Genomic DNA, 10,692 nt, shown 5'->3' on the forward strand with positions numbered 1-10,692 from the left:
CCAGCCCGCGCCAGAGCTTCCTGTCAGTCGTCAACACCCCCAGCTCCCCCAGGGATGAGTCCATCACCTCTAGAATCTCATCCATCCACCTTGCCCTTGGTCGGCCCCTCTTCCTTTTGCCCTCCACTCTCCCCAGCATCAGCATCTCCTCCAGGGTGTCCTGTCTTCTCATTATGTGGCCAAAGTATTTCAGTTTTGCCTTGAATGTCATTCCCTCAAGTGAGCAGTCTGGCTTTATTTCCTGGAGGATGGACTGGTTTGATCTTCTGGCAGTCCAAGGCACTCTCAGAATTTTCCTCCAACACCACAGTTCAAAAGCATTTTAAACATTAGAGAAATGAAAAGACTAGTTTCCACAGTAGTGTTTCTCAACCTTGGCAACTTTACGATGGGTGGACTTCAACTCCCAGAATTCCACCCGTGTTAAAGTTGCCAAGGTTGAGAAACGCTGTTCCACAGAGTTGGATGGAAAAAGTCGAGAAACCAAGCATAACAACGGGAACCCTTTTTTTAAATTCACAGATATTAAGATATCTCGAGACATCTCCATTCTCTGTATTAGGAGCTGTTATATCTCCGATCTTCAGAGATTCTTCCATGGCTGGTGAGAAACCACCCACTGAGCAAAGCAACTGATGAGAAAAGATGCCTGGAGTAAGGTACATTTCTCACTTTGGTCCCTGGCCCTTGAATGCCACAAAGAGGAAAGCAATTGCCAACAATTCTGCAGGACAAGAAGCTTCTTGGTTCTGAGGAATTCAGGGTGAATTTAGCCCAGTGTTTCTCAATCTCAGCAACTTTAAGATGGGTGGACTTCATGGCTAGCTGGGGAATTCTGGATGTTGAAGTCCACCCATCTTAAAAGTTGCTGGGATTGAGAAACACCGATTTAGCCCAAGAACCACAACTGGGTCGCAACTACAGTATGAAGACTCCAGAAGATGTAAAGCTGACCAGCTATATCAAACCCCCAACAGCGAATTGAATTGGGGTGAACAATCAACCTAGTGTCAAGCATGTCACCTGAACATCTATTGTGGGTGGGAAAGCCCCCTTAAGGGCTGGAGCTTATCAACATTTCCACCTCTAGCCTGCTGGAATTGCCAGTACACCACCACTAGGAAGCTTAGCAGCAGTGCAAAATCAGCACAGCCCTGTTGTGTTGTTTGGCTGAAGTGCCTTGTGTTCCAAAATATCTTGTATCTGAACATGGATGTTCTATCTTCCATCCTTCTGGATAGCAGTTAAAGAAGGATCTTCCATGGATTTCCCAAAGCCTCTTTTGATGCTAGTGGCCACCACCCTATTATGTTGCAGTGTAGATTGTTTGGGGCCTTGGGTGTCTGGTGTCATGATGTCTTCACGCAAATGACACATCTCCACCTATCCACAATTTCTGCATGGCTCATAATTCTTAAACCAATTGTATCCTTTGGATCATGTGATTTGGGGGGATCGGTAGACCTCTGTAGACATCACAGGAGGGGTGAAGTCAAGATGGCAGCCAGAACCATGCAATCAAAGCCCACTCCTTTTACGATGCACATTAAAAGGGGGCAGATTTTGGATTGCATGGCCACAGCCATCATCTCACCTTTTTTTACCTCACCTGTGGACACCCCTAGGCAAACTTCTCAAGTGCCCTCCAAGATTAGTCATTGGCAAAAAGGTGGGGCCGCATTTGAGAGAGCAGCTGAAAAGTCCCATATGAATCAAAGATTGGAAAAACTACATGTTACATCTACTTTTTAGGAGGCTACTTGAAAGAACCCTACCATTTACACCTGACTCAGCACCATCTGAACATCTATGGACCTTCTCTTCTTGGTCTTGGACTCATTCAACTCTAGTTCAAATTAGTGTGTGACACAACGAAAGATGTTGTGCTGACTAATTACATCAGTGGCAAGCAGGAAAACCACACCACCCATCACCCTCTCTAGTGTCTTGCGGATAGGTTTTGCTTAGCTTGTCCTTATGCTGCAGTATGACTCAGCCGGCTGCTCATACGGTTGCTTCAGAAAGGAGGTGCTCCATTCAATCAAGCCTGCAAAATACAAGAGGCTGAGATCTAAAGGACCAGCTAGCACCAGCTGAAACAGGTTCAGATGATCTCAGCCCTCTCCAAATTGGAGAAGCAGACACTGCGGTTGCAACCCGGTTTACTTGGAAGCTGCTCCAAGTAGCTTTGAAGTCAGTTTGCCTGTCTCCTCATGGCCACACAGTGGCTACAGACTCTAAAACTTCTTTTTTTAAAAAAAAACAAGGTTTGCTGAAGAAGCCACAGTACCTGGGTTCACACATCTCTCCAAGCCTTAAGCAATTTTTTACTTATAAGCCACTCACAGTCACTTATATAGTGAGATGGGCAATATATAAATTTAATCAATCAGTAAAATAAAATAAACCACAGATCAGACCCATAACACAATGGGTTTTTTTTTCCTGGATAATAACACCATCAGATCAGACTCTGTCACCACAGTATATGCTGAAAGCAAGCTAAACGTTCTTGCCCATCATGTTCAATGAGATGTTAAACCAAGATAGCTTAGATATATTAAATGAAATAAAGGGGTACATCTGGGGTACAGTCATCCAGCTGGAATTTTTTGTTTCTTCCAAAGCCGTTGAATTTATTCAAGAACCTTTGGTGAGAGATTTTGTCAAAGGCGTTTAGAAATTAAAGAACATTTCTGGGACCTCTCTGATGATATATTCCTTGATGCTCTTAAGTAACTCCAGTAAATTAGCAAGACAGGACTTTCCAGAAGCTGGGCAAATTCTTTCTCAGCAAGAGAGGTTCCACTTATCTGCCCCGCAATTTATGGTTGATAACAACCACCCACTCAGAACTAAGTTCTGGGTAGTTGTCCCTAAGGTTCTGGTTGCTATAGATCACGCCTTCTGCAAAAAGGATTCGTTAGCATGACACATCCATGGGACAGAAAAGTCCAGATGGTGGCTGTGACCATGCAATCCACCCAGCCACCATCTTGACAGATGTCCCTGCCTTAGTAGTTAACCAGTCCTCTGCCACAGAGGGCATTTTTACAGGCAAGATATATTTTTGCCAGATGATAGTGAAGGAATGATAAGGGGGACCAGGACCCTGTTGAATATTTAGCAACCTAACTAACCTTAGATTGAGCTACACTGTTGCACGTTCACTTACAATTTATTTTATTTTATTTATTTATCAAACTTTATCACCACCCATCTCCCTCCCAAGGAGGGACTCTGGGCGGTTTACAATAAAATAGAATTAAAACCAGAACAGTTATAAAGACAATAACAGTAAGAATGTGATGGAATCGAGATGGGCAAGAGTTCTTTATCAGACCGGGAGTATAGTAAGTCCATCAGAAGTCACTCTAGGGAGCTAGCCATCCCCAGGTATGACTATTCCCCCTCCCATTCCAAGCCTGCCGGCAAAACCAGGCCTTCAATCTTTTTCGAAAGTGCGGGAGAAAGGGGGCCTGTCTCACCTCTGCGGGGAGGATGTTCCAGAGGGCGGGAGCTACTGCAGAGAAGGCATGCTTCTGGGACCCCGCTAGATGGAATTCTTTTGTGGATGGGGTCCGTAACATGCCCTCCCTGCATGACCGGGTGGGGCGGGTTGATGTAATAGGGATGAGACGTCCCTCAGATATCCTGGCCCCATGCCATGTAGGGCTTTAAAGGTGATAACCAACACCTTGAATTGGACCCAGTGCAGCTCACACACAAAGGTGTTACGTGTGCGACCCTTGGCACACTCAATTAATGCAAGAAACTATGCAATTCAGTCTACTGCATGCTTCTTCTGAACTACTACCCACTGAGATCAATGGATTTTATTCCCAGATAAATGTGCATACCTGCGCACTCACTCAGATGTACTGTAGCTCTGAAGAATTCTGTGGAACTTCCTGCCCCAGAAATTCACATGTTAAGTATCTCTTGGTTTGGTGAGATGTTGGGTCCCACCTATCTCTATTTCCAACAAAATTCATAGCAAGCTATTTCCCCGTGAGCTTTTAAAAAGACCTCTGAAGCTTAGCATGTGGTAGGTGTTCTCCAATAATGTGGCCAAGTAGGAAAAAAAATTCTGCTGGAATTCTTGGTGTCATTTTATTTATTTATTTATTTATTTATTGCTCACCTTTATATGGCCACCCATCTCACGCAAGGTGACTCCAGGCAGTGTACAATGAGTCATGCCTGATTTTTGTTGATGATTCACCTCATTTCCCGGATCTGTGGCTGAAACCTCACTTTCTGGAAAACCTGCAGAAGGTGAGTTATACCGATAGCCTAGAAGATATGATCGCTAATTAAGGCATCATGCTGCACTCATAGTCCAGTAGGTGGAGGAAGGAATTCGCTTCCCAAATTCAAGAAGCGCTTGTGTTTCAGATTTCCAAATTCTGATCTTGAAAAAAAAACTTGAAATTACCTGTAGAGCTTATCTGGAAGCCTTACTATCTTCTCCATCTTCCTTGCTAAATGTATTCAGAGCCGTTCTCCTGCCTTTGACGTCCTCACTAGAATGAGATCCCAAGAGAAGAACTCTAGGAGATATTTCTTCATAGCATAGCTGGAAAGGAAATCCGTGATTTCCTTGGGCCTTCAAGATGTTTTTGCTGTCTGGGTAGACTTGTCCAGCTTCAGAGAGAAGAAGGTCCCCGCTTTAAGAACGAGTTCCTTTCCTAGGCCTGTTCTTAAGTTGAATTTGTATGTAGGTCAGAACAGTTATTTAGCATCAGTTAGTCAAATGTTTGTCCTAGTATGTAGTATATATTTTACCTTTCTATGCATATAAAGCACTTAAGAAACGCTTCCAAATACACTAAAACATCTTAAACATATTAGTACACAAAGCAGTATTGTGTACTTACCCCGAAACATTGTACTTAACTCGAATTTTTAATATAATAGTCTTTATGGCAGTCCATTCTTAACTAGGAGTCATCCATAAACTGGGATGTTCTTAAACTGGGGAGCTGCTGTGATTAATGCTTTGCAATGGTGGAGAATAGATGTAGCTCACGGTTGAATTGTTGAGTTCTTGTGTTCTCTGAGCTTGATTTTCTTCTTGCAGATGTTTCATTACCAGGCTAGTAACATCATCAGTGCAACCCACAATCAATGCTTTTACAGTATTCTACATTGTGCCTGAAGAACATCTGGCCCATGGGCAGAACACAGGGTCTCAGTAGAGGTTCTTGGTCAGTTGTAAAGAACAACTCAATGTTGTGTTGTTGCTATGTCCATCAGCTCCTGGAATGAGTTAGGTAGCACTTTTTGGAGTCTGGACCTCAACAGATACCTAGCAAGGTTCTCCTCTGCTGATGTCACCAGCCTTCCACTGAAGGATAGGTACAGAGGGGGGACAGAAAGCCCAGTCAAACTTGTTGGGATGATAGCTTCAAGGAGACAAAAAAAAAATAACTCTTTTGAGGAGCCAACTCCAATCTTCCAGCCAGACCTGCAAGTTATTTTATTACAGTATAACATGTAGTGACATGTTGAAGTATTTATTGGATTTTAAAATCCATGGTGGCACAGCAAGTAACAACTGATTCTCTGGAAGCAGAGATTTGCATGAGAGAGAGACTGTGTGTGTATCTGTGTACACATGCAAATGAGGGCACTCTGCAATATTTTCTCTGGACCAAAGTTCAGATAATAAGATGTATCTTGGACAATCTCACCAGGAATATCCGTGATATAATCCTTCTATCCAAACAATAAAGGCACTTCAGAGGCTACCACTTCTGGATCTGTCTATGTTCAATGACTTTCTCATTGTATGTATGTATGCATGCATTTTTTTAACTAGTTGGGCATGACAGATGAAATGTGCTATTGTGCATACTGCAAGTGCAGATTAGTCTGTAAATATACGTGTTCTATAAATACATGAATATGTTTACAGACATTCTCTTACGATATTTATTCGTTATAGAAAGCTTTAAAGGCTTGATGTTTACCCTGCTGTGTCCCATCAAGTCTACTTCTGAGTCCCATAGATTGTGAGCCTTTCAGCTTGGTCAGACCTCCTGCTGCTTCCTCTCTTAATATCAGACTACGGAGTTCTCTATAGACGGCTGGCTGGAATTGTGGTGGCGGGGGGGCGGGGGGGTGGAATGGTACATACGGGGGCTTGAGGACATAAGACCATAAGCTGTGCCTTCTGGATCAGACCCCTGGCCCATCTGGTCCAGCAGCCTGTCCTCACAGTGGCCCACCAACTGCCCAAGGAAGCCCAAAAGTCTCCCAGTAGATGGCCCTCAGAGGCAGCCCCACAGCCATCAAGGCCAAGAGCCATGGATCCCCAGGGCTTCCATGAATTGGATTAGCCTATAAAGGCAGGGTGAAGCAACTTGGGATGTTCATTCTGGAGAAAACAAGACGGAGCAGAGACATGATAGCCTTGTTCAAGGACATGAAAGGAAGCTACAGAGAAGGTGGTCAGGGATGCCCGTAAAAAGGGGCAGGGCTTCTACTGCATGGCTGTGGCTGCTATCCTGACTTTTTTAACCCCTTTGCAGACACCCCAGTAAATATTCTATGAAGATACAAAACTTCCTCTGCTTGTTCTAGTTTTTCACTGTTGAACAATACATTGCGAACAGTCATTCCTTTCTCCTTGCCAAATATAGTATTACCTTCATTTCAGATCCTTGTTCCTCCAATTAGCATACAGTTGCTGCTAATAATTGTCATGATCGCCGTTGCGATGTTTGTGACATCGTAACGGCTCGCATGACAAAGCACGGATGCGTGTCAGTGGCTGGAGAGGTGCGGGCGATAAACCGGACAAAGAAGGTAATGGGGTTGGGAGATCTACTGAACAAACAAGGTCCCATCACCTGGTAATCGGCCGTTGACGCCCCTGATAAAGAAAGGATCAGGGGGAGGTTCAGAAAGGCGCATCCGGGCTTTCGAGGCATATTGAGGTCTAATCGCCCAGTAATGGACCATTACCTCACAGGAAGATAAACGGGGCGATGCCCGGGGCGAATGGGGCTGGACGACCTCTCACCTATCAAGTCTTGATGGCCTGTCACTCCGTGGAACTCGTGGGGCACACCCGGGGAGTGTGGGGGTGGAGCGCTGTTTGGCACGAGACTATTTAATTCAACTTTTGGCGCGCTTCCCTCACTCTCAGCTTTTTACTGGTGTGCATTCTATTCTAAATAAAAGCCAGAGCTTAAACTTGATTTAGAGTCTGAGACTTTTATTTGGTCTTAGGCATTCCTTACATAAAGCTGAGAGTCTTTTAAGAACGAACCTCGCTAGCCTCTACCAGGAAACTTTTTTTTGCGAGAGAAGCAACTAGCGATGACTGAACCGGGGACAATCCTGGAGTCGGTGCTTCAGAGCGGAGATGCGAAGGACTCAACGCGAGTGGGGGAGGCGACCAGACAGCTTCTGGAATCGGTGCTCCCGAGATGGGACACGAGCCCCCTCCCTACCCACACCGCACCCCAGTTTGGAGCCTGGAGCCCCAGCCCGGAGTGGAGGGCCCCGATGGAAGAAGGAGTCGTGAGTCAACAACACTTCAGGTGGGACGGCGTAGCAGACCCCCGGCCGGGGACATCTCACACCACTTGGAGACTCCAATACCCCCAGATGCCCAAGAGGGAATTCGCAGGACTGCCGATCGGGCAACAACCGGCAGCACCGAGGATGGACGATCCTGTCACACCGGACAGGATCAGGGCTCTGGAGTCCAAGCTGCAATCATTAGAACACATGCTGCGATCCATGTCAACTGTGGTGAGTGAGTGTCATGTTCTCATTTCAATGTCTGGTTAACATTGTAACGTTTCACATGTCTTTTTCTGTTCCGTGTTCCTTCACCCGGGGTTTTTCCATTCCTTTGCCCTCCATTGTTTTCAGGGCTTGGAATGCATGTTTGGGTTTGCGCTCCTGTTCAAGGTTACTTTCCCAGGCGCGTCTAACGGATTCTCGCACCTGGGAGGGGGAGCGTCCTGACGGGTGATGGGGCGGGACTTGATCGCAAGCAAGGCTTTTAAGTTTGTATTTGGTGTGCTTTTGCTCATTCTCAGCTTTCTCTGTATTTGCATACTATTCCTTTTAATAAATCAGTTATCTTTAAGCCCGAGCTTGTGAGACTGAGTATTTGGGATTAGGCAATCATTACATAAAGCTGAGAATCATTTTATCCATTTGCCGCTAGCCCCATCCAATCCTTGGATAAGAGGGAACGCTAGCGATGACAGAACCTCAACTTCGCGCAAGTGAGGGAAGCGAAGAGGAGCGGGAGGCGGCCAAAAGCCGGCCAGCGCTAACATCGAGAGCCCAAAGAGCAGCACGTCGGGAGTTGCGAGATATCCAATTGGACGAGCTGCTGATATCCATGCAGGAGAGTCTCAGGAGTGAACATAGAACTGTCATGGAAAGAGCACCGGGGAGGGGGTCTCCACAATTGTCCTGGGAGCACGAAGTCCCCTTGTCACCGAGGGTGGTGGTAACCAACCAACCCCAGGAGGAGCCGGTCACTCCGGCCCGTATGAGGGCATTGGAAGATAAAATGGATTTAATAGTGACGATCCTCAAGGATCTACCCAGAGAGGATCTACCCAGAGAAGCAGAGCCCACCCCGGAGGATTGGGAAGAAGAGCCGTCACAGTACCCCAGGCACAGTACCATGTCGACCCGGGGGAGAAGCAAGACTCGATCAGCACGTCAAGGGGGGGAGCGAGAGGCAAGACCTCCTAGGGATCGACCACCCATGGGGGCTCGGCGTACGCTGACATTCGCGGCACCGCCACAGCCAGCTGAGCCGGCAAGAACCTTCCCACCATTTGGAGTGAAGTTCGATGGGGATCCCACAACGCTCTCCTTCTTTATTACTAATGCCAAACATTACATAGAAGATTGGGGTCGAAACTTTCGGTCTGAACATGGCAAGATCAATTTCATTGCCAACAAGCTGAGAGGAAGGGCAGCGGATTGGTATGTGCAACTATGCCAAGCTGAGGCAAATGAGTTAGAGGACTTCGATGACTTTTTGTGGGCACTTAAGGAGCATTTCGAAGACCCCCTAGCTCAAGAAACGGCCAAAAATGACCTGCGGAAACTCTACCAAGGGTCCCTCTCAGTGGCCAAATATGCGTTGGAGTTTAAAGCTTTGGCAGGCAAAGTGGAAGACTGGTCTGAGCCAACAATCATCGAATTGTTCAAACAGGGGCTAGAACCCGAAATCCTTCGATGGGCACTAGGCAGAGATGATCCCAAAACGCTATATGGGTGGATTCAGTTGGCGGGAAGCGCAGAAAATGCCCTACAAACCTATGCCCATACCAAAGAGCTTAGACAAACACGTCTTGCTAAAGGAGCGCGCACATCTGGACTTGCCAGCCGCCCCAAACCGAAAACCTGGGAAGAGGAGAGGGAGCGACGGTTCTCCAAGGGTCAGTGCCTCAGATGTGGGAAAGAGGGGCATCGAGCTACGTCGTGCCCGAGACGCCGTCCAGAGGAACGACAGACGAAACCCACGGTAAAGTCGCCTGCTCCTGCTCCACCGCGAAAACTGAAGGCAGCCCTCGCGGAACTGGACCCCCCAGACCTACCCTTTGGAGATGAGGAGGAAGAGTTGCAATTCGAGCAGCCGGCGGGAAAAGCCTACCACCTGCCCTGAAGGGCGCCCTAGGGCAGGTGGAAGAAACCGGGCGTAACCATGATTCGGTGAGTGGAAACTTCCCCACACTGACTGTTAAAGTTAAACTGAGTTCAAAAACCAAAACGGTGGAAGTGTGGGCCATGCTAGACTCGGGTTGCTCCCGTTCCCTAATGCACCCTGATGTCGTAGCGGCTCTGGAACTGCCCACGTTCCCGTTGCCAAGACCCATGATTTTCACCCAATTGGATGGAACTATGGCGGGAGGGAAAGCAGTCAATCTTTCCACGGAACTGGTCGCCTTGCAGATGGGCTCCCATCAGGAAAAGCTGCCATTTGTGGTAGCTCCAGTGGGGGGTCCTCTGGTAATCTTGGGGATGCCTTGGTTTGTGCAACAAAACCCTTTTATCAACTGGCTGCATAGAACTGTGACGTTTGCAGATGGATTTTACAAAGTACCCGAAAAGGACCTACTGGAGGACATGGAGGGTGGAGGGGTAGCGTATACTACTGTGCAAACGCTTCAACCTCTTGAGGGACTACCCACTCAGTATCAGGATTTTGCTGAAGTATTTGGGGAAAAGGAAGCGGATCGCCTGCCACCCCACCGAAAAACGGACTGTGCCATTGAGTTTTTACCAAATGTAAAATTGCCTCACCCAAAAATATACCCCATGTCTCCCAAAGAGCTTACCACGCTAAGGGAGTTCATTGACAAAAACCTGGCTAGGGGTTTCATTGAGCCGGCAAATTCCCCGGTAGGCGCTCCTGTCCTATTCCGGCCAAAAAAGGATGGGTCATTAAGGCTTTGTACCGATTTCCGCGGGCTCAATGCGGTCTCAATATTAAATAAATATCCTTTGCCCCTGATCAAAGATATGTTATCACATCTGGCCAGAGGCAAAATTTTCTCAAAACTGGATTTGAGAGAAGCTTACTTTCGCATTCGAATAAGGAAAGGGGACGAGTGGAAGACAGCGTTTAACTGTCCTCTTGGGGCTTTCCAATATAAAGTCTTACCATTCGGTTTGTCTGGGGCACCTGGGGTCTTTATGCAA

This window comes from Candoia aspera, chromosome 2, assembly GCF_035149785.1.
Source record: "Candoia aspera isolate rCanAsp1 chromosome 2, rCanAsp1.hap2, whole genome shotgun sequence".
In the NCBI taxonomy this organism is placed as follows: Eukaryota; Metazoa; Chordata; class Lepidosauria; order Squamata; family Boidae; genus Candoia; species Candoia aspera.